This window comes from Neomonachus schauinslandi, chromosome 5, assembly GCF_002201575.2.
Source record: "Neomonachus schauinslandi chromosome 5, ASM220157v2, whole genome shotgun sequence".
NCBI classification, from domain to species: domain Eukaryota; kingdom Metazoa; phylum Chordata; class Mammalia; order Carnivora; family Phocidae; genus Neomonachus; species Neomonachus schauinslandi.
In genome coordinates, this window is record NC_058407.1 from 148,274,551 (window position 1) to 148,299,564 (window position 25,014).

The window sequence follows — 25,014 nt, forward strand, 5'->3', positions numbered from 1 at the left end:
GATAGATAGATAGATAGATAGATAGATAGATAGATAGATAGATAGATTAGATAGATAGAGATATCTTGGAAAGAATTGTCTTATGTGGTTAGGGAGGCTGACAAGTCCCAAGATCTACAGTTGGCACTCTAGAGATCTAGGAGAGCTGAAGGTATATGATCCAGTCCAAAAGCCGGCAGGCTTAGGACACAAGAAGAGCCAATGTTTCAATTTAGCTGTGAAAGCAGGAAACAATGGATGTCCCAGCTAGCTCAAAGGCAGTCAGGCATGCAGGATCTAGTTACAATGTAGCTATAAAGTGCTGCCTTGTCTTTGCCCCCTGCTCAAAATAAAGCTGTTACCTTTCTAGCCCTGTCCGCCATGGTGCTTAGCAGCCAGGGATGCATGGTCTCAGACATGTTTACCAAGTAAAACACTGACTTGAGGGGCGCCTGGGTGGCTCAGTCATTAAGTGTCTGCCTTCGGCTCAGGTCATGATCCCAGGGTCCTGGGATCGAGCCCCGCATCGGGCTCCCTGCTCAGCGGGGAGTCTACTTCTTCCTCTCCCACTCCCCCTGCTTGTGTTCCCTCTCTCACTGTGTCTCTGTCTGTCAAATAAATAAATAAAATCTTAAAAAAAAAAAAAAAAAGGCAGTCAGGCAAGAGGAGTTCCCTCTTACTCAGGGATGGGTCAGTCTTTTTCTTCTATTCAGGCCTTCAACTGATTGGATGAGGCCTACCCATATTAGGGAGGGCAACATGCTTTACTCAGTCCACTGATTTAAATGTTCATCTCATCCAAAAACACCCTCAGAGACACTCCCAGAATGATGTTTGACCAGATATCTGGGAAGTCTATGGCCCGGTCAAGTTGACACATAAAATTAACCATCACAAGGCATTTAGTGGAGTTACACAGGGAATGGGGTGACATCCATTAACTGGATTCATGGGGAAAATTATGTTCAGTTTAGTACACAATTGGGAAATTGCTCTTCCCATCAATTGGATGAATGTTAATTAGCCATAAGTGCAAGGCACATAAAAAGCTGGTCAACATCATTAGTCATCATCCATTAGAATGGCTAAAGTTAAAAGGACTGACCATACTAAGAGCTGGTGAGGATGCCAAGGAACTGAGGCTCATGGATATGCAAAATGGAGTAGCCACTCTGGAAAACAGCTTGGCAATTCCTGTAAACATTCACTTACTTTATGATTCAGCCATTCTACTCCTATTTCCACAAAAGTAAATGAAACCATATGTCCACAAAAAGTCTTGTAAAAGAATGTTAATTGCAGCTTTGTTCACAAGAGTTAAAAACTGGAAACAACCCAAATGTTCATCAATACAAGAATAGATAAATACACTACAGAATATTCTTACAATAGAACACCGCTGAGCAATAAAAAGGAAGGAGCTTCTAATCCACGCAACAACAAAGATAAATCTGACAGACGTAAGTAAGACTGAGCAAAAGAAGTTCAAGAATATACTAAACTAATCTATAAAGATAGAAGGCAGAATGACAGCTACCTTTGAAGGGGAGGGAGATTAACCAGAAATGGGTATCAGGGATCTTTCTGGGGTGATGACAATGCTCTATACCTTGACAGGGGGTTGGACGATATAGCCATAAACATTTGCTGAACTCATTAAACTGTATGCTTAAAATCTGTGCATTTTACTCTCTATAATTATGAGAGTAATTAAACATTTTACCAGTAAAAATTTGCAAAATTGCAAGTCCCAAGATTGGTATGAGACTAAGAGCTGTAGAGGTGAGCAAAACAAAAACCTGCACATTTTCTTGGGTAAAGACAGCAGGCACTTTGCAGAATGAATTGGAGGGAAGCCGGGTCTCTGGGAATACAGCTGAAAAACCCTTGTCATTAAAATCAGAACTTTGCTGAATCAGAGACTGAGAATAAAGGTCCAGAAACAAAGAACCCCCTAGCACTATCCTGGTACAGGCCAGGAAGTCCAAGAACAGTAACAGAAGTACAAATAGGATCGGTAGAATGTGTGGGACACAAGGAGAGCAAGCTCCAAGCCAACAAGAGTGAACCATATTCTTTTAGCCATGTCAGACTAATTGTCTTGGTAATCCCTCTGTACTTCCTGTCATGATTATTGTAAATATTTGACTTGAGCTAATTCTACAGCAAAATATCGAGTTCTCATTCCATTGGTCGATTCGTTCTTTCTCAGCTAATTTTAACGTTGTCCTCATTAAGTCTTAAGTGGAACAGAAATAATAGCTTATAATCATGGCGGACTTACTAGGTGCCAGGCACTGTGCTAAGTACTCAACATGCATTAATACGTTTAATCTTGTTCTACCCATGAAGCAGATATCGACTATAGAATTCCTGTCTTACCAATGAAGAAACTGAGGTTCAATGGGGTAAAAACTTGCTTAAAGTTACTGAGCTCGGAAGGGAGAGGCAAAAGTCAAACCCAAGCCCTTGGACCTCAGAGACCACTAATAGTTAGGCTCTAATGCCTCCTTCCAGGAATTTTTCAAAATGCATTGATGCTACCCAACCACTGTAGAATCACGGAGACTCTGGAACCCTTTACACTACACATGAATGTCTGAGAAACCCACAGAAAGAAGTTGTGACCAGCCCAGGGCCACGAAAGCTGTCCATACTACCCAAAGGCCCATCCGTGCGTTCATTAGTTCACAATATTTAAGAGCCTACCGTGGGCTAGGCATTGCTTGCCACTGGACGAAAGAGAACTGAGAGCCAAAAGCTATTCTACTACACTTGGTAACACCCCACTCCAGAATGCGTTCATCAACGACAAAGCAGAAAACTGCAACCTGGTGGCCAGTACCCCTTCAAGAAGTCTAGAAACTCAAACGTAGGGTCAGCAAAATCAGCTAAAAATCAGCAAAGCAGCAGCCACAGGCAATCTGGTATGAGGCTGAATAACTTATACCTGCTCAACAGGCTGTCTCTGCTTCCTGAACAGTTTTATCAAGGCCCTATGATTATTTTGTAATGTAGAAATTGATCATTAATCAATGTTGCCTAAGCAACACACTTAGAATAATAAATCAAGACAGGCTCTTCAACAACAGAGTTCTGGGAAATTGCTGGCATATTAGCATTGACTGATTGCTGAGACACTGCTTTCCAGGGCGAAAGGGGCATGCAGGATGGATGACAACAGGATGCACAAACAGATACTACAGAATGAGCAGAATTGGTGAGACAGCACAAGGAATGTAAAATGAATGCCCTAAGAATGACAGCGTCACACACTGAAGCAGAAAAAGCAGGCTTGAGTTCTGGCTGTGCCCGCGCTAGCTGCATGTACCTCATTGCCCTCTGCAGGCTGAGTTCCCTCATCCTTACAGATGATCTCATCTTTACAGGGGGGTAAAGTAATTCTTGCAATGCGGAACCCCTGAAGTTAATTGTGAAGCGGATGTGAAATTATCATGTAAACAGTTAAAGCACAAAAAATGAGGTGTTCCGGGTTGGAGGTGCTCTTCTCTACTCAAAATTTTGACCCGAATAAAAACTATGAGCAGGGCACCTGGGTGGCTCAGTCTGTTAAGTGTCCGACTCTTGATTTTGGCTCAGGTCATAATCTCAGGGTCATGGAATCGAGCCCCAAGTTACTCTCTGTGCTGAGCGTGGAGCCTGCTTAAGATTCTCTCTCTCCCTCTCCCTTTGCCCCTCCTCCCCCTGCTCAAGAAGGCATATCCTCTCTCTCTCTCTAAAAAGAAAAAATCCAACAACTATGAGTTAAGATGTATCAGAAGACCGGGTCCATTCATGGTAGTTGGACCTGATCCCTTTGCTTACTTCCAGTGCTTCTGTCTCTTCTTGCCTTTGCTTAAGCAGAGCAACTGGAAAATAGAAGAGACAACAAGAGCAAGGGTAGAGGGAAAACACCCTTCCTCTGCAGGTAGAGACCATACACAAGGAGGCATGTCTTCACCATTCTCAGTAACCAGATAAGCTACTCCTCGACCCACAGTTTTTGTGAGGTCTCTCTTTCCGGCTTGTAGACAACTGCCTTCTCGCTGTGGCCTCCCATGGTGGGGAGAGAGAGACAGCTCTGATGTCTCTTTTTCTTCTCATAAGGACACCAGCCCTATGGACACGTATGATTTCATTTAACTTTCATTCCTCTTTATAGGCCCTGTATCTGAATATAATCACATGGGAGGGGAGGGGAGGACCTCAACCTATGAATTTGGAGGGGACACAATTCAGTCTACAGCAATAAGATATAAGACCTCAGAGCCCAAGGAACCCCCACCCCCTCCTCAGGATACATCACAGCTGGTGTCTGATTCTGCTAATTCAAGCCACAATTATTTTATTGTTCATCATCATAAATGATGTGCCAGAAGTTGTAACATTCATCCATTCAGAATGCAAAGGCTTAGGGAAGACCAAGATCTCTGGGGCTAGAGTGAAGGAAGAAGGGACGTAATAAAACAGGGTAGAGAGGAGGTGGAGGCCGGCTGTGTAGGCCTAGCTGAGCATGGGAAGAACTTCAGTTTGGGGATTGAAAATACTAGGCCACAGTCCTTGGACATTTGCATTTAAAAAAGAGGAGAGGCAAAGCTATGTTTATTGTATGATTATTGTCTTTGTCAGTTCAGGCTGCTGTAACCAAAATCCCATAAACTGAGTAGCTTAAGCAACGAACATTTATTTTTTCAGAGTTCTGGAGATTGGGAAGCCCACTACAGAGGCTCAGGCAGATTTGGTGTTTGGTAAGGCCCCACCTCCTGGTTCATATACATCCATCTTCTTGCTGTGTCCTTACATGATGGGAAAGGGCAAGAAAGCTCTCTGGGGTCTCTTTTATAAGGACATTAACCCCATTTATGAGGACACCACTCTCTTGACCTAATCACAAAGCCCCCATCTCCAAATACCATCACTCTGAGGATTAGAATTTCAACAGACAGGCTTTTGATGGGAGAGCGGGGTATAAATATTCTGTCTATAGCACCTATTATATGTCAGGGACTTTATACTAGGTACTCACCCTACATTGATCTTTACATTTAAATATGCATAATATTTGCTGAGTGACAAACATAATCAGCAATTCTAGAAATCAAGACCTATTTTATATTCCAAATCAACAGTAAGGCACGAGAGGAAGAGGTGTGTATTTAAACCTCTCTGACCTTTCCTTGGTTCAAGATGGAATAAATGCATGATTTCACACGGGGAATATGGAGGTCATATAAACAGCCTATTAAACTCAATCATACACATAATAACCTGTTTTGTATTCCACCTCGTAGGTTAAATATCCAAATTTTAATTTCCAAATGGTCTTATGCAATCATCGCAATTACCATCCTATTCAACTGTAGAGGTAATTTAAACTGTGGGTTGCATCTCCATCACACAACCTATTTGTAATATGCAATTCTAGCTTGGATTCCAAGGATAAATATTACCTGCCAAACAAATACAAGTTGAAGGTAATTCACAAATAATAGTTTGCAAAGGAAATAAACTACGTCTAGACGATATGATTAATAGAATTAGCTGAAGAAATACAAGAGTGAATAAAAGAATTCAGTAAGATGGCTGGATACAAGATAAATATACAGAAATCAATAGCTCTCCCACAAATCAATAATGTAAAAAGATCCCAAAATTTTATATATAGGCCTTTACAAAAACAGGTCTGGCTTTTATATAAGAGTAATACAAAACTGCTGCTTAGACACAAAAAGAATGACTTGCATGAATATGAACAAAAAATACTAGCTTTATTTGTAAATGTGATGTGCCAAACACTGAGGAACGTATCTTACAGATATCATTTACCTAAAATGATTCTTGCAGACCTTATAACATAGATGTTGTTTTTCTGTAATATACAGATGTGGAAACTAAACCTCAGAGGAGTAATTTTCCCATGATGAGAAAGTCAGCATGAGATCTTCAAAAGGTAAAATCTGATTGTGCAACTGCCCTGTTGAAAACCCTTCTCTGACTTTTGTTCTTAAAATGAAAACAAATCCTTGCAAAGCTTTGCTTGAAGGCCTTTGCTGCCTCTCCAGGCTTATTTCAAGCTACTTTTCCCTCCAACTCTGTGAAATGGAGGTTAACCCAGACTACCCTGACCCATCTAAGATAGGCAGACCCATATTGTTGAAGTGGAACATTTTCCCGAATTAGTTTTTAGAAGAAATACATTTCAAAGCTTTGCTGGCAAGGGCAAAAAAATAACCCAAGGTGAAAATAGATTCTTCAAAAACAAAAAGGAAGACAAGTTATGTGTGTTTTCACAAAGCGGAAAAAAAAAAAAAAAGGGGAAGAAATATGGACCATCCTCTCCTTCACTTGTGAATATCCATGTAAAAATCTAAATAAAAATACCAACAAACAGAATCCAAAAGCAGTCATGTTCCATGATCAAGTGGGGATTCTCTCAGGAATGCAAGGATTCCTCTAAGTACACTCCCTATTAATATAATTCACCATGTTAGTAGAGTGAAAGAGATTATCATCTGTATAGATAATAAAAGGCATTGATGGGGCGCCTGGGTGGCTCAGTTGGCTAAGTGTCTGACTCTTGATTTTGACTCAGGTTGTGATCTCAGGATCGTGTGATTGAACCCCATGCCAGGCTCTGTACTGGGCATGGAGCCTGCTTAAGATTCTCTCTCTCCCTGTCCCTCTGCCCCTGCCTCTGTTCGTGCTTGCTTTCTCTCTCTCTCTCAAATAAATAAATAATTAAAAATAAAATAAAATAGCAATCTACACATTGTCAATAGATCTTAATTTCACAAACAGGTTAATATGGCAAAGTCAGAGAAAATAAGTGCAAAATCTGGATTTGAAAACCAGCAGGGGAGAATGTAAGTTACCTGAGAATGTGCAGACATTTTGAGATGGGCTTTGGATTCTGAGGGGAAACCGAATGGGGGTTCAAGCTGATGCACTCTGAATCCTGAGGGGGCCAAGAGAACACAGCTGATACTTGGGTAGGATACATAATAAAAGCATTGAAACAAGTATGATAGCAAGACATGTGCCAAGGGCCCAGGAACAGTATTAGCAAAGGTGCAGTGTTGTTGGGAGAAGATTCACAGACAGACAGCAAGGCAAAGGCATTCTGGCTGAGCCAAAAACATGGAGGCCTGAAAGATAGAGTGTTCTATGAAGTGTCAAGAGAAATGTCAGGGGCTAGACCTTGCTGGTGCCAACCAAAAATGGACAGCTACAACCTTCCAGACTCAGAAGTGGCCCAGAAGGACAGTGGTGAAGAATTCTCCAGTGGTCAGAACTTGGGCAGTACATCGGGGCCCAGAGAGAATTAGAAGCCTGGAGCTACACCAATACACAGGCAGTTGCCAATCATTTGGCTGGGTGGGGAGGTTCTTAGAAAGGAAGGCTAGTGACAGGGAGACCTGTAGGAAGTATATATGGAGGGACAACTTGGAGTAGACTCAGAGTGATCCTGTGAGACATAAATCCATGGTAGAGAGGGTTCTCAGTAATCTGATGGGCAAGATGGCGCGCTCTCTGGCTGTCATTCAGCCCTTCCCCACACCCCCCGCCCCGGCCCCCAATCCTTGTGCTTGCTCAATGGGTCCATGTGCAAACTGACCAGGGTGGCAGGGATGGAGGCCACGCATGGGTTCAACAACATGGACTTCTCCCCACCAATGTTAACCAGGTGCTTAATCGGCCAACAGTGAAGACCAGCACGGAAGCTCAGCAGTTCACCATTCCCTTCAGGGAAGAGCCAGCCACCTCATGGCAAGACGAGTACTAGATCCCCTCCATTGCAGATGGGGCAGAGATTCAGCCTCACTGAAACAAACACATGCTCTGCACATGGGTATTGTCCCTCTCCACAGTGTTTCTGCAGGTACCACCATGCATGGGTTCATAGCATACCCTATCCCAGGTCATGACATTTCCCCTGATATCGATTGCTCCGGATCAAGAAATATGCTTCACCACAAAATAGATGCATCCATGGCCTCATGCCCATGGAATTCACTGGTATGCCAGGCACCCCTCATCTAGGTACAGCTGGCCTCATAGGATGGAGAAATGGCCTACAGAAGGCTTAGTTACAAAGCCACTGAGGAGGCAACAGCCAGCAAGGATGGGGTTCTGTCTGTGGAAGGCAATATATGCTTGGATTCAGCAACCAACTCGTGGTGCTGTTTCTTCACCTGGGACCAGGAATCAAGGGGTGAAGGTGGGAGTATCTCTTCTCACTCTCACATCCACTTGCAGGATTTTTGCTCCCCATCCTAGCAAATTTGAGCTCTGCAGCTCTGGAGATCTGAGTTCCAAGGGGACAGCGCCTCCACCAGGGTACACAACAGTAGTTAATTGAGTTAGAAAATGAGAGTACTATCTGGACATTTTGGATTTCTTATGCCACTGAACTAACAAGCAAAGAAGGAAGCATCTCTACTGGCAGAGACTGGTCCCAATCATGAAGGGAACATGGGGTTGTTGCCATACCATAGCAGCAGGAGGACTTGTCTGGACCAGAAGATTCTCTGGGGTTTCTCTCAGCATTTCCGTAACAGCATCGTTAAAAATAGGGGTTGAGAATTCCAACCCTTGGGAAATGAAAGTTTGAATTATACCACCTGGTAAAGAATAGAACCAGCTGAGCTCTTGGCTGAGGACAAAGGAAATAGGAGATGGGGGGGAGGAGGAGAATGAATGCACACTAACAACATCACAGTTACAGAAGCAGGAACTATAGAACTATGCAGAACTTCTTCCTTGCTTGGGGGGGGGGGTGGTGTGTGTGTGTGCATGCGCGCACACTCGCATGTAGGCTCTCTTCTCTTCTTCCATAATATCTTCTACAAATCGTGGTAGGGCAGTTAATTTTACAAGTTAGTCATGAAGTAACAGATTATTCTGATGAGACTATGACTGGTTTTGGAGAGTAATGAACATCACCCCGAAATGGACATAATGACCGTTGTGACTTTGAGTCTGCTCATTTTGGGGAGCGTGTGTTGTTAGGTGGAAGCATCGAGCTGTCTGTGTTGTTGGTGGAAGTTCAAATACATGTAGAAGGTATGGGTGAATCCCAAGTAGCCAAAGAATGGGTTGTGCTAGCTTTTCAGCTATTGTATTTCAACTCCGAGCCCGTGTTTCCATACTCTGCTTTGCGATGCTGGGGCCAGGACCCTGCAAGCACATTTCTTCTTCATTGCTCCTCCTGCTTGGCCTCTGCCACTATGGGGACCAACAGGCTGCAGGAGCAGGAGGGGACATGCTCCTTCCTGTTGCTGCTTCCGATTCCATCAGCCTCATCACCCCAGCAATGCTTTTTTGCGTCGGCAATGGCAGTTTATCCCAAAATAAATTCCAGCTGGTTATGGTTTGCAGGGTTTTCAACAGTTATAGAAGCAGCCTCCTTGCATCCCCTCAGTGACACCAACACCAGCTCCAAGTCATTCCTTCTTTGGAGGTCTGAAGCTTCAACTCTGCAGGGCCTCTTCTCCAAACTTCTAAGTTTTAGTAATTCTAAGCTTTTCCCTTTGTTCTTTCAGCCCTCGGGGTAGATGCTTCTGGCAGGTTCTTCCTCCAGGATATCTTACTCTTCTCTTTTTTCCTTTTCAGGGCCTCATTTTGCATCACTCCTTTATATAAAATTACAGGTGGGTAAACTTTCCATAAACAGCTTGATAGTAAATGTTTTGGATTTGTGGGTCCTACGGTCTCTGTTGTAACTACTCCCCTCTGCTATCTTTTGGCCTAAAAGCAGCCATAGTCTGAACACTTAAATGTATGGATGTCGCTGTGTCCCACTAAAACTTTATTTGCAAAAGCAGGGAATGGACTGGATTTGACCCACCCATCTTAAATTATTCTGTACAAGTAACTAGTGTGTTTCTCTTTCTCCTGCCTGGACCCAGATTGACACAGTGGGCATGAGTCTTATCATATTCTAGTGAAACGTTCTGAGAAGGGTTCTGATCCCATGTCAGAACAATCAGAGCCAATGACATAGTTGAGAGAGTTCTTACTGCTGCCTAAGAAATGATATTCTTACCCTCAGGACTCAAAGCTAAAAAATAAGTTTTCATGGAGCTACTGACAGTCATTCTAGCCGCAAGAGGGGAGAGTCTATCTGAGAATGGAGCCAATACAGGGAAAAGTTCATTGGGGAATATAGAGCCTTGTTCGGATGAGATCATTAAACACCTAGATCCAGCCATGCCTGAAGCCTATGGCTTAAGTTTAAGAGTCATAAATTACCTTTTGTCTTAAGCATTTTGACTTCAGTTTCTGTAACTTGCAGCTCAAGGAAATTTGACGAATACAGAAGCACAAATAGATAGGAAAACACAACGGGGCTAAAATCTCTTAGATTACCATGATTAATTCATTCATTTAACAAATACACATGAAGTGCCTAAGTTTGTCAAGCATTCTGTAGAGGTAAAATATATAGCCCCAGTCTTTAGCAATTAGTGGATCATTTTAGAAAAATAGTGCTCAAGCTTTCCAACATGAAGCATTTTTACAACAAAGGCAATTAATCAAGTCCTGGTGCTTGACTTAAAAAAGAAAAAGAAAGCAAGCATTTGAAGGAAAGATTGCACCCTAGCCCAATAATTACTGCAAATCTCAGTCTGAATTCATGTGTTTAAGAAATCGAGCTTTCTTTATTTTCTATAACTCTGCTTAATTTCTATTTCAAGCCTCATTCCTTTCACCTGAAGGTCTTAGGTTCTTCCCTACTCCTACCTCCAAGGTTATGGTAAGGTTCTACTGGTTTTTCATTGTGCCAGTTCATCAAGGAGGACAGAGGTCTATGTTCATTGATCCACATAGAGCACACATGAAGCTTACTTTGTTTCAGTCTATTAGCCCCTTCAGGTCTGTGGCAGGCACTGCTAATTGCTTTCCAAATATCCATCTTCCTTTCTTCCTTAGTAAGAGAACTCCATTATACATGCTAAGCTCCCCAGTCTCCCTTTCAGCTAGATACAGCCATGTGACTAAGTTCTAGCTAGTGAGGTATAAGTAGATGTATCATAAGTGACTTCTGGACAGATCTTTCAAAAGGAGTTGCTTTGCCTGGGGGAAGCCTTCTTTCAACCTTCCTCCTGCCAAAAATGCAGATGTGTTGGCTGGTGCCCTTGCAACCACCTTGGAATATGGGGCAACCTTGAGAAAGGAAACCATAAAGTGAGGGTAGAGGAACAAAAAGATAGAAATCCCTGATCACTTTGTGTCACTGGCATGACAGCTCTGGACTGCTTGCCTCTGGTCTTCTCTGTGTTTGTTTAAACCACTTTGTGGACGCTTAAGCCACAATATTAGGAGACAGTGGTCTCTGTTGCTCACAGGCATAAGCAATTCATGCTTCAAAATCTACTAGTTCTCTCTGCTGTTCTGCCAGTTCAGAAGCCCAGGAATGTATACGAGGCCCCCTTCCTATGTCTGGGGAAAAGCCCTCTGTGGTCAAACCCTGTTCTTATTAACGGGTTCAGGATTTTGAAGTGGGAGAGAGGAAAAGGAAATGAGAGTGCCACAAACACAGCCCCAGCCACACACAGAGCCAACTCACTGCTTAACTGGGGGCGAAGGGAGAGGAACCAGGAGACAAAAAGAAAACAGCACACATCTCAAAAGCATGATCCGACAACACACGGTTTCTGAGTAGGTTTTGCAAACCATTCCTCAACCTTCCTCTGAAAGCATTAATATTTCCTGCTTTTTTTTTTACCCTAGCAACAATTTCTGCGCGATAAGACTTCTACAAAAAGTTGTAAGTTTCCATCTAATAAACACTGCCAATTGAGAAATTCATAATACATGAAAGCAACCCTGAAGGCCACGAAATCAGATGGATTTGGAGTAATACCATAAGCCTTGTTGCGAAGAAGAATAGTCGTCAAGCTGATCTTTGAAGTAAAGAAAATAATGAAAGCGAGTGAACACGGTCTGGGAAAATTAGAACGGATTATCCTCCCCCGGACGGGATGATTAAATATGCTAAAACACACAGAATTCGGCTCTTGGCTCCCCGGGCCCCTGTGCACCATGAATCTGTACTTTGTTTTAGGAAACCTGTGTTTGTTGGGGAATGTTTTAAATGATCAAGGAGCAGAGATGTGCAGGGTGACAAACAAAGCAACTTAAGTTCCATATTTTATTGTGAATCCGGCCTGACTTACAAGTCACACTGAGCTTCGAATCAAAGCAGGAAACAGGAAGAGAGAGTTTGCAAATAGCATAAATCATTAATAGGGGAGGGCTTCAAGGGATGAATTCTTCAGGAGTGTCAAAAACCTTGCAGCCCTTTCACAGATTGCACGCAGAGGTTGCGTGTTTTTCTGTTTCTCTTCCTCGAGACCCTTGCTAAGAAATATTTAAGGGAGTGCTAGGGTCAAAGTCATCTCAGGTGAGGACCAGGAGTTACCCCTTCACAAAGGCTCCAGAAAACAACCGGTAAGGCAAGTGATTTGTTTTGAAGTAACTAACAACGGCATGGTAATTTCTTCCCCCCCCCCCCGGGCTTCCATGAATGCCAGGTCCCCGGAAGCTGTGATACTCACATAAAGGTTTACTTTGCCGTTTGCTATTTAAGTTCAATCAGTGAGTGTACCTGTTTAGCAAGACTCTTGTGCATTCCCTTTGGTGCCTTAATTCTGAAATCAGTAGTTAACCAACCGCAGGTTTTGCTTTGAGCTCATTTCAGTTTTGTAGCAGCTCAATTAAAAAAAAAAAACAAAAGGTAGGAAAGGAAGAATAAAGTTTGAATCAGTAATATGGAAGCCTTCTCAAGAAGAAACTATATATGTTAATAAGATATTAATATCTCCAAGGGAACAGACGGAGTTCACACTGGTTCATCCGCCAGCCTCCTCTTGTTTCAATAACTGCTTCAGCCCAAGGTCTAGAGTAGGAATTCGTCATTGGCATTTTTCAGATGAGGATCCCAAGACCAAGACACTCATGTGAAGCCACAGAACCACCTCAGATGGGATGGACTGGGGTGCAACTCAGTCTCCACCAGGTTGCAAACACTGCGCCCTTTTTACTCACCGAGGGTAATAGTTACCTCTGATTGTGCTCCTTGTGCCTGGGTCAGTGATGCTCAAAACGGGGGAGAGAGGAAGGGAGGGAGAGAGGGAGGGAGGGAAAGTCACTACAGAGTCTAATTTCATTTCTACACTTCAGAAAGAGAAATGAAGATTTGACATCTGATTAATTCGGTCTAGGTAAACAGCTCCAAAGGGCCTTGGCTGAATACCATGGTTCTCAAAACGTGGTTCCCGGATGTAAGGCACCATCGTCACCGGAGAACTTGCTAGAAATGCCGACTCTGGCGTCACCCCGGAGCTACTGAATCTGAAACTCTGGAGGTCACGTGAGTCCTAACAAGCCTACCTGGTAATTCGAATGCACAAGTCTGAGAACCAGACTTGGAGTGGCTTTGGGAGAAGTCTGGCCCTGCCTCCGTAAGCTGTCTGAACTTGGACAAGTCCTTTAACCCCTCTGAGGCTTAATTTCTTGAGGTGTTAGAAAAAAGAGAATGAGTACTCCTCAAGAGAAACGAGGGACTGAGAGACTGTCACAGGCCAAAAGAGCCTGGGGAACATCATGGCAGCATGCAGTGTTGAATGGGATCCCATGAATGGGATCCTGGATCAGGGGGAGGACAGCCAGAGGTTGAATGTATGTGTTCCCCTCAAATTCATACATGGCACCTAACCCCTAACATGATGGTATCAGGAGTGGGGGGCCTTTGGGAGGTGAGGAGATCACAAAGGGGAAGCCCCCATGAATGGGATTAGCGTCCTGATAAAAGAGACCCCAGAGACCTGCCTCATCCCTTCCAACCAGTAAGAACACAGAGACACCATCTGTGAACCAGGAGGCAGGCTCTCACCAGACCAAATCTGCCAGCCCCTCGATCTTGCCTTCCAGCCTCCTGAACTGTGAGAAATAAATCTTCATGGTTTAAGCCTCCCAATCATGGTATTTTTATTCTAGCAGCCCAAATGGACCAAGACAAGGCCACTGGTGCGACTCGTCGGATAGAGTCTGGATTTGGTGAACAGTACCCTAACAAGGTCAGTTGCTTCATTTTGACCCATGCACCCCAGTAAGATAAGAGATTGACAAGGGGGTAAACTGGGGGATCCTAGAATCAGTGTGCTCTCTTTGCAACTTTTCTCCAAATCTTGAAACTATTCTAAAATTAGCGAGAAAATAGAATGCCACCTAACTTTCAGACATCTTGTGATGCATGAAGGTAATACCTAAGTGAAGGGCTCCACGGGGAAGAGCTGGGATTGAACCGGCTTCACCCTGGGCTGCAGAAAGCCTCTCTCTCCCCATTGGTGCTTTTCAAGGAACATCACTATGGGGAACAGAGTAGGCGCAGTAGCTTTTCCTCTCATCCTGACGTCCCTCCTCCCCCTCCTGCCAACTCCCCTCCCAGGAAGAGAGCCGCACAAGCCTTCTCCCGCACCACCCTGGTGACTTTTTAGTAGCACGGACCAAGATTTATTGTCAACAGCCCAGTCCGTAACAGCTGTTTGCATTCTTTATCCTCCATTGCCTCTTGAATGTCAAGTCTCTTAGCTGAAAGAGCATCCTTCATTTGTCGCTGCTTGTTTTAAGAATTATTTGTGCATGGCGGCGTTACCAGCTCAGCTGCCCATCCTCAGCTTCCAGGCCTCCTGCCCCGGACACAGATACAAAAGAAATGGCAGATTAATTCCAGCTAGCACGTCGTGCAAGCCGATTAATTTCGCGCACATTTGACTGTCCATAACCGCTATCCGGGTGGAGGCTCTGCATTTCCCTCTGGCCTCGCTTTGTAAATATGCAGCAGTCGGACTGGAATTTGTCTCATTGCACATCCCCTTCAGAGCTGCGCTGGGGGAGGTACACCCCAGCGGTGCCCTAAAGCCGCCTTTTCTCCCTTTTACAAGTGTGTTTCATAGAGCTGACCCTTGTTCCTCATTTGTAATCTTTCCTAGGTGGGCTAGCTAAATAAATTCAACACCCACAAGGTGCACATTTGTCACCGAAAGGTGACGGCTAAAGCACGGCACCATCACAGTGAGAAAGCAGGGGTTGGGTGGGGGGAGAGCAGACCCGAGGGCAGAATAAGAACAACGAGGCACCTTGAAGAACCCTAGTTGGAGCTTGTTGCGTGAAGTCCACAATACTACCTGATTTTTTTTTTCTTCTGCAGTTTCGTTTGGTTTTTCATACATAGATCTGTTCTGACTGTGCTACCATAAGTAAAAATGTATACCCAACGCAAACACTGATTTATCACTGGGCCACATTAAATATGATCTCCAGTATATCTCTTTCCAGACGTCTTTCCCTCCCCCATCTTGTCCCTGCCCCCGGGCTCTCTTTAAGGGAAGGAAAATATGCCAAAGCACAGCCAAGGATTTCAGCGTGGAATGGCCCAGCGTCTGGATAGTGATGTGTCTATCTACCCAGCAGGAAGTTTCCAGCAAAGATCAGCAGAGAGCGACAGTTCTGAACTAAGGATTTAGACTCAGGGGTTGGAGCTATTGGCCTTCCCATCGACCATGAAAAAGCAAGGGATTTACAAAGCCAAGTGTTCTTGTCCTCTGAGACCTTCCTGATTCCATAATCCATAATCATGGCCACGCGTCCTGAGCCATATCCGGAGCCTTTGGTCCAAGTGCTTCTTGGGTAGCAACTCCTCATAACTCTAAAAGGTAGAGACTCCTGTTATTGCCATTCTACAGATGAGGAAGTGGAAGCCCAGAGAGGTTGAGGACGTCTCCCGGAAACACACAGCTAGGGATGGTGGATGCAGGATTCAAACTCAAGCAGTCTACACATGTCTTTCCTCAGAAAGCCTGCCTGTCCTGAGCTTTCAATCCAAGAGTCTCAAGCTGTGGGAGAAGCTGAGGTGAGGGCAGGGAAGGTAAATTCCCCAGCACGCTGGAAAGAAAACAAATCAATTTCTACACAAAGCAAGCATCAGACAAGGAAGCAAAATGCTGGCTCAAAAAGAATCTTTTCTTTAAAAAAAAAAAAAACCACACAAAAAACTACTTTTTTTTTTTTTTTGATTAGTAGAACAAGAGTGAAATTAAAGCTGTACAAAGAGCCCAGGTTGGCTACAGTGATTACAGCCAACAGATTTCTTTTCTTTCTTTTCTTTAGTATTAAACAAATTAATAGATAAAACCAACTATGGCAAATTGCACAAAATGTCATGAGAGGAGCAATATTCTGCGTCTTCCCAAGCCTTTGTGCTGTTCTCTCTGCCAGGAATACCTTTCTTTCCCTCTCATTTAATCACCTCGCTCTCACCCCAAAGACCCCACTTAGACACGGCCTGCTGTATGGTTTGCCCCAACCCTCCTCTCTGTGCTTCCTAAAGACTCCGATTTCATCCTCTCTGTTGTACACATCATGCAAACGCAAACTGCAAACTCAAAACCCAAATGGCAAACCCAAACTCCAATTGCAAACTCAAAACTCGCTCAGACGGGGACCGAGCACGAGTGAACAAGGTAGCTGAGGCCTAGGACAGTAGGGGGCGATGGGGAGCGGGGAACTGGACACAAAGTGCCCTCCTAAAGGGAGGAGCTATCACTCAGCTCCCAGTAAGCCTCGCCATAAGTGCGTACTACCCCTAGTTATTGACAAATACGCGGAGCTGTGTTCAAGAGAAGCCAGTTGTGATGGTTCATTTTGTGTGTCAACTTGATCGGGCTAAAGGATGCCCAGAGAGTGGGTAAAACATTATTTCTGGGTGTGTCCGTGAGGGTGTTTCTGAAAGAGATTAGCATTTGAATCATCGGACTGAATAAAGATCACCCTCGACAGTGTGGTGGGCATCATCCGACCCAATGGGGCCCCAAATAGAACAAAATGGTAGAGGGAGGGTGGATTTGCTCTCTCTGCTGGAGCTGGGACATCCAGATCTCCTGCCCTCGGGCATTGGCACGCCCCGCTCTGGGGCCGTCCAGACTCAGACTGGGATTTAGTACCGTTGGCTCACCTGGTTCTTGGGCCTTTGGGTTTGGACTAGAACTACACCACCAGCCACCCTGTACCTCCGGCTTGCAGACAGCCGACTATGGGACCCCTCAGCCTCCATAATCCCATGAGCCAGTCCCTCCTATAAACCTCTCTCTATACATTTGCATATATATCCTATTGGGCCTGTTCCTCTGGAGATCCCTGACAAAGACACGAGTAATCCAGAGTTTTGTGGGGGAAAAAACCCTCAGTTTTTAAATATTGGCACTTAACTTTTTTAATGTTTTCAATACTATGCAGGCCACCAATAATCTCTACCTACTGGTTACTTGCTTCTGTGCTTGCCTCGAAAACTAAGTATTAAGCCTTTTACGGGTTCAACAGGAGTTGAAAAGACAGACATGTTGAAATCATGATGTTGCCCCTCGCCAGGCTGAGTGACCTTCAGTACATGACTTAACCTCTCTGTGCCTCAGTGTTCTCATCCTTCATAAATTTGGAGGAATAATAAGACTATGTCCTAGAGTTGTTGTGAGAAGTCCACTAGCTAATATGAGTCAGGTACTTAGAATATTGCTTTGCACAGGGTATGTGCTTATTAAGCTTTATTTATGACCATCATCCTATCTTTATATTCTCAGTACCTAGCACAAAACTTGACACATAACTGTTGTGTATTTGATGTTTATGAGGCAAAATAATATTCCTATCATGAGCTAAAAATAAAATGTTGAAATATTCAGGCAGATAGGAAATTTCAAGTCTGATACGTGTCTTCCAATCTCCTCAAGATCTCCCAGGTTGATTGGGTCTGTGGTCAGATATCTTTCCAGATAATCAAATAAGAACACATTTGTTAAACGAAGTTATCTCTAGAACTTGGACCTGTTACAACTCTCTTTTAATAAACCTGTAGGTGATGATGATAGAGAACTAACTAGCAAGGTGCCTTGCTAAACTACTCCTCTTCCCAGACTCCTTTGCAGCTAGAGGTGGCTACGTGATACCATTCCGACCAGTGAGAGCTGGATGAACATCCCTGGGTAAAGGTGCCCCTTCCCAAGGCAAAGATTCTCAAGGAGAAAGTGGGTTTTGCCCTTCACCCTTTACCCCCCTTCTTTCTACCTGGAATGTAGAAATCATACCCGGAAGTGCAGCAGGCCTTTTAGGACCCCGAGGACAAAACCCACACACAAGAGGTTGCAGATCAAGAAAATAGAAGGAGTCTAGTTTGGGATGACTTCCTTGAGCAGCTGTACAATCGTGCTTGTTCTGAATTTGCTCCATTGTGATTAATACCACCGGGAACAATCTGAGCATAGTACAAATGTCACTTTTGCTTGTATGTAATTTCATCCATGAGAAACACCAAGTAAATGCAGAAGACTGCACCCGGTTGAACTGAACCATGCGCCTGTCCCATTCCCATTTCCACAAACAAATTTCAGCCCTTTTTCAAAACAAAGTGCCATATTTATTATACTACTACTGTATTTCTTAACCATTTAACATGTATAAAAAACATGCTCCTGGGGCGCCTGGGTGGCTCAGTCAGTAAAGCATCTGCCTTCGGCTCAGGTCATGATCTCAGGGTCCTGGGATCGAGTCCTGGGTCGGGCTTCCGGCTCAGCGGGGAATCTACTGCTCCCTTTGCCTCTGCCCCTCCCCCCACTCATGTTTTTTCTCTCTCTCTCAAATAAATAATCTTTGTTAAAAAATATGTTACTGTTTTCATTGAGTTTTTATCTTGTAGATGGATCCCTGATGATGGTTTTGAACATTGTGTCCCAACCCCATCTTTCCCATAAACCTGTGGTCTCTACAGTGCCATTTTGCAGAACACAGTGATTTTTAGTGCCGATGTCCTAGGGGAGTAGAACTGACTGTACTATCTCTGGACTGCTTACCTCTGGGCTCTTGTCACATTAAAAAAAAAAAAAAAAACAAAGTTATCATGTTTAAACCACGATTCATTACACACAGCCAAACATATTCCCAACCAGTACACTTTTCATAAAATCTAGAATTAGCACTTCTGAGGTTTGTCAAGCGTGCCAAAGGATATTATTCCAGGTTTGTTTGGAATCCCAGACTGCTCAGGCCAAAATGTCCAGGTGTCTTTGGATAAAGCTTCCTCCATCTTCCCTACCGCTAACCCTGACCACATGCAGAATGTGGGACACAACTGTGCTATGTTGAGGAGGGGAACCACTTGGGGAGAGAGAACTCTGGAAGCTCTCCTCATTTGGAACTTAAAAAATTCTTTGTGAAAGCCTCTCTCTGTAAGTAAGGCTTGGGCAGGGCGTTTTGTGAACCCCGTGTTGGGAGAGGTTTAGAATTCTTCCCCAAGTGGTGAAGGGTGCTCCCCAGATGATCCGGGGCGCATGAGGCATTTCTTACTCCTGCCACCACTCTGTCCCCCACCGCCGCAGATGCTGGTGACCTAAGAGTTGTACCAAGGAGACTTCTAATATGGGGTTTTCATCAGGGGTTCCATTTTTCAGTAACACAGTGAAAACCTGCCTGTGACAGGAGGTTCACAGGATGGTCCCTGACCTCACTGCCCTCAACCCCATGTCCTCAGAGCTGGGTTAAAGTCTTAAGCATTCCTGGTGGGTGGCATCTGCCTAATCTCCTCAGGTCAGAGATGCCTCCCCGGCACCAAAAGCCATCAGGAAATATATCTTTATAGCTCTTGTTCCTGTTTCTCATCGGTTGGGGAATAAGACAAGGAGACATTTGGGGTTTTGTAAGAATGAACATGGCGGAGTTTTAGAAGTTCGAGACAAGTCCTCATGAACGACGCATGCTGAATCTTTGAGTGAACTTTCCAGCCCAGCTTTGAGCTCCACGTGTGGCCAACAGTGTCCAGGTTGTATAAATAGGCCAGTCGCTTTATCCCTCATCTCTGTGGTCTTTATCTTAATTTACAGTGCAGGGGCTACGGTGGAGGACTGGGGCCTGGGAGCAGACAGAATCATGACCGAGGTGTGAAAACAAAGCTGTTCACGTCCTGCCCCCGGATGCTGCCCCACCAGCTTCTCCCTCCTCATGGGCCGTCCCTCGCCTTCCGCCCCCCAACGCACCAGCGAAACAAGGCAGAAGTGAAATCATGGGCACAATTAGCCCCCCTGTGCTGCTCCATTTGAAGCGGGTTATTCCTCAAGAGGCAGAGCGTGTCCCTGATGGTCAGGAAAGCCTGCCCAGGCCTGCCAGCCTCAGTGGTTTGAGAGACACAGACCCACATGCAAAAGGGAAAGCATGCTGAGAGCTGACAAAGCCGTTGGCCCTCAAGAGTCCTCTAGCCATCAACTCTGATTCAAGTCTCTCTGAGGGACGAGAGAGGACAGCTTGCAGCCTCCTTCCCGAAGAGGCTCCAAGCAAGCCCACTCTTACAAGTGGGTTGTTGAGGAGTTGGTGATTTTCCTGTTGAGGTGAGGGCGGAGAAGTGAAACCATTCTCCCCACCTTCATATGAAGTCTCTGGTTTGATACCCAGCATTTCCCTGGGAACTGAGTGACAGGAGCCTGAACTTCGGGGACGCAATGGCCCCACGAGCTGTCCGGAGCTTGCAAGCAACCCCGCTGCTGGTGGGATTTGTTCTGGGAGCTAGGGATGGGGAAAGGGGGCTGTGCCCACACAAACCAAACTCATCTGTGAACAGTTTCACATAATAGCCATTCCTGAATAAAGCCTGACTATTGATTTCATTTAAAAAAATGATAAAATATCTGTTCAGAGAGGATGATAACAAAAAGATTTAAGAGACCCAATTTCGGCTCAATAATGACAGAAAATCAGTGACCGGTGTTTCAAATGGATACATCAAAAAGTAGAAGATAGGGCGCCTGGGTGGCTCAGTCGGTTAAGCGACTGCCTTTGGCTCAGGTCATGATCCTGGAGTCCTGGGATCGAGCCCCGCATCGGGTTCCTTGCTCAGCAGGAAGCCTGCTTCCCCCTCTCCCACTCTCCCTGCTTGTATGCTTTCTCTCTGACAAATAAATAAATAAAATCTTAAAAAAAAAAAAAAAAGAAGGGGGGGCGCCTGGGTGGCTCAGTTGGTTAAGCGACTGCCTTCGGCTCAGGTCATGATCCTGGAGTCCCTGGATTGAGTCCCGCATCGGGCTCCCTGCTTGGCAGGGAGTCTGCTTCTCCCTCTGACCCTCCCCCCTCTCATGTGCTCTCTCTCATTCTCTCTCTCAAATAAATAAATAAAATCTTAAAAAAAAAAATCACAACTTGGGCGCCCGGGTGGCTCAGTCGGTTGGGCGGCTGCCTTCAGCTCAGGTCATGATCCTGGAGTCCCGGGATCGAGTCCGGCATCGGGCTCCCTGCTCGGCGGGGAGTCTGCTTCTCCCTCTCATGCTGTCTCTCATTCTCTCTGTCTCAAATAAATAAATAAAATCTTAAAAAAAAAAAAGTAGAAGATAATCATATGCATATTGTTTAGAAATGTGGCGATAAGGAGGACACTTGTACAAGCATTCTAGAACCTCTGCTGTACAATCTTTTAAATCTGTTTGTGAAGCTGCATGCACAGGGCAGATCTCTTGTTAACATGGCACTAGGACCCTTCCCAAGTGGCTCATCAAAGACCCACCCACAGCGTCCTCTCCACTCTTTCTGGAATATGCCTGTTTTACATCCACGATTTTCCGTAGACCTGGAAATTGCTTCCCCCATTTCCCCGTCAAGAGAATCCTATTCAAATCCTCCTTCCCCAGGCAAGTTCATCACTTCTCCCTCTAGTTCCCATAAGATGGCACTCATTCCTCAATTTAGTAGTCCGCGACTCTCCTGGACTATCATCACATCCCAGTAGCCACAGGATGAGCCACAGCTCTCGGAAAGGCGGGTGAAGCAAGCCCAGCCAATCAGAGCCAATGAGAGGCAGTGCCGACACACTCCTGGGAAACGTGGGGGAATAACCTCTTTCCAGTGAAGTTGCTGAAAGAGAAGAAAATGGGCTTACCACTCCTGGCAGTCCTCCTGTCCTCAACGGAAGAAACTTGAGTGAGTGAGACCGATGCAGATGAAAGCCAAGTAGAGAGATAAGGAGGGATGTGTTCTATTATTTTTACTTATTTTTATCATTTTTTATTTTTATTGTTGTGGCAAAATACACACAACGTAAAATAAAATTTACCGTTGTGACCATTTAAGGTGTACGACACACTCTTACAAATGGGTGGTGATACCTCTTTGAGACCCTGTTTTCATTTCCTTTGGATATATATCCACAAGTGGGATTGTTGGATCATATGGTAGTTCTAGCTTTTTGAGGAACCTCCACACTGTTTCCAATACTGGCCACACCAATTTACATTCCACCAGTAGTACACAGGGTTCCTTTCTCCACATCCTCACCAACACCTGTTCTCGTCTATGTTTTTATTATTATTATTATTATTATTATTATTATTACCATCCTAGCAGGTGTGAAGTTGTATTTAATTGTGGTCTTGATTTGCATTTCCCTATTGACTAAAGATATCAAGGATCTTTTCATGTGCTTTTTTGCCATTTGGATATCTTCTCTAGAGAAATATCCTTTTCAGGTTTTTTGCCTATTTTTTTAATGGGGTTCTTTGGAGAGATACATTATTGATGATGTCATCTGAGCCCTAGATCCAGCTGTGTGACTTTGGAGTCTTGCCCTTTTCAGTTACAGGAGTCAATAAATGCCCTTCCCTGTTTGAGTCATGTTCCATGTGTCTCTGTCACTCACAACCAAAAGCTCCTGACAAATAGGCTGAGTCCAGGGCACAAGCCCGGATTCAGATCTACCACTTACATGACCAAATAGCAACTCATAAAATAAATTGCTCTTACAGTTGTGATTATTTCTCCCAGAACTTTTTTTTTTTAATCAATGACCAAATTTTAAAAGTTAGGGAGTGCTTTTTAGGGCAATGAAAATGATCTGTATGATACAATAATGATAGTTATATGTCATTATGTTTTTATCCAAACTCATGAAATATATAGCAAGAGTGAACCCTAAGGTAAACTGTGGACACTGGGTGATGATGATGTGTCCATGTAGGTTCATCCTAACTAAAAAATGTACCACTCTGGTAAGTGATGTTGGTAATGAGGGAGGCTATGCATGTGTGGGGGCAGGGGAAATCTCTATGCCCTCCTCTCAATTTTGTTGTAAACTTAAAACTGCCCTAATTAGAGTTTCAGTGAAAATCCAATCAGCCAGTGTGGACCAGGAACGGTTTCCTAAAGGCATATCAAGCATGCTCTGTTTATTAGAGTCCTACCTTTCCCATTTCATTCATGGACCTTTCCTGCATGGTCCTTGCAGGATCTTGAATTTGCAATTACTGACTTAAAAGATGTGTGGATTTAGCCAAGTCCCTTACCCTCCTTAATTTTCTCAATGGTTAAAGTGAGAGTGATAATAATATATACACTGCAGGTTAGTATGTAGTTTAGTTACCAGATAATAATAGTTATTATTGCTATTTTAAAATTATTATCATTATTGATGATAGTCATTGTGGCAAATTCTTAGGGTGCCCTCCATCATTCCCACCTCCTCATGCTCATGTCCTGTGTGTTTTCGTCCCTTTAAGTATAAGCATAACCTGTGACTTGCTCCTAACCAATAGAATATAGCAAAGTTAACAAGCTACACATGATTACATTACATAAGCTTTTAGCACCTGTCTTGCTAGATTCCCTCCCTCCTTTGTTGGCTTTAAGGAAGCTAACATATCTGGGGAAGCTCCATGTTGAAAGGAACAACAGGTGGCCCCTAGGAACTGAAAACAAGAAACTAAAACCCTTAGTCCCATAGCAGAAAACTGGGTTCTTCCAGCAATCATTCATGCTTGGAAACAGATCCTTCCCCGGTCCAGCCTCAGATGAAATCAGAGCCCCACCTGATACTTTGAGCACAGTGTCACCGAAGACCCTGTCATGCAGCGTCCAGACTCCTGAACACAGAGAAACTGTGAGATAATAAATGTGAGTTGTTTTAAGCTCCTAAGCTCATGGAAATATGGCTATGCAACAAAAGATAACTAATACATTAACTATTAATGTCCTACTTATTAATACATAAATATTAAGTAATGAGCCATTAAGTATTAATGTACATTAAGCAGCAGGAAGATTATGGAAGAGATGGTCTGGAGAAAAAGCAAGAGAAAAGTGACTTGTAGTTGGTTCCTAATCATTCCAGAACAGTGACCAATCATGCAGACAAAACCACAAAAAGTTTCATTTCCCCATTTTCCAGGGATGGTTTGCCTCCTTTCTGCTTCCCCCAAACAAACACTGCTTTTGGCTGTCAGAGAAGTTTCATGCAAATGAGACATCCCACGGGAAAGAATGGATGATCCCAGGGTCGGAGACCAAAGAAGAAATCCTACTCAGTGGATCCTAACCAAGGTGCTTATGAAATGAATATTTCAAGGCCCAATTTATAATAAAATGCCCAGCTGAGACTTGATAAAGCGCATCTCTAGAGACAGGAAAGAGAGGGAGAGTCCCAATCTTGCAGCCACTGTAAAACCATATGTGAAGCCATAAGTGAGGAGATGAATGAGTCCTCACCGCCATAAATACATTTTTTCCCCTAGATGAGTCCTGGGGGACAGGAATCTGGTTATAATTGGATGTGTTGCAATATTGCTTTTCATTTACAATCACAGTACCGAGAAAATTAAAAGGAATAGCGTAAGGCTTGAGTGTGCTGGTGATTGAAAATGGTGCTCATCGATAGGCCAGCAACGGCAGCTCTTCCTACCCCACTGTTCCTCTCCATCGCTCGGCACCTGCTTGGTGGGGGAATGGGTACCCTGGCACGAAGCAGGCCCTGGGAAGTTGGAACTACCGTCCTTCCTTCTGCCAACATTCAAGACATGTTTTGCCCCTCTCAAACAGATTAGGACATAATCATCCCAGCTTAGGACTCCAGAGAAAAATAAAACTCTCATTTCTCCTGCCTCATCCCTGTCATCTTCCCTCCCACTTTTTCCACAATGGAGGACACGGCTATTCTCGCCAGAACGTTGTTTTGCA

The 25,014-nt window shown here is 44.2% G+C and overlaps 1 non-coding gene across 1 annotated transcript; it reads left to right on the plus strand.

Moving 5' to 3' along the window:
• Positions 1-267: 267 nt before the first annotated feature.
• Positions 268-398, plus strand: LOC123324998. The gene has a single exon (XR_006540167.1). It is a non-coding gene; the product is annotated as a small nucleolar RNA SNORA63 (small nucleolar RNA).
• Positions 399-25,014: the final 24,616 nt, after the last annotated feature.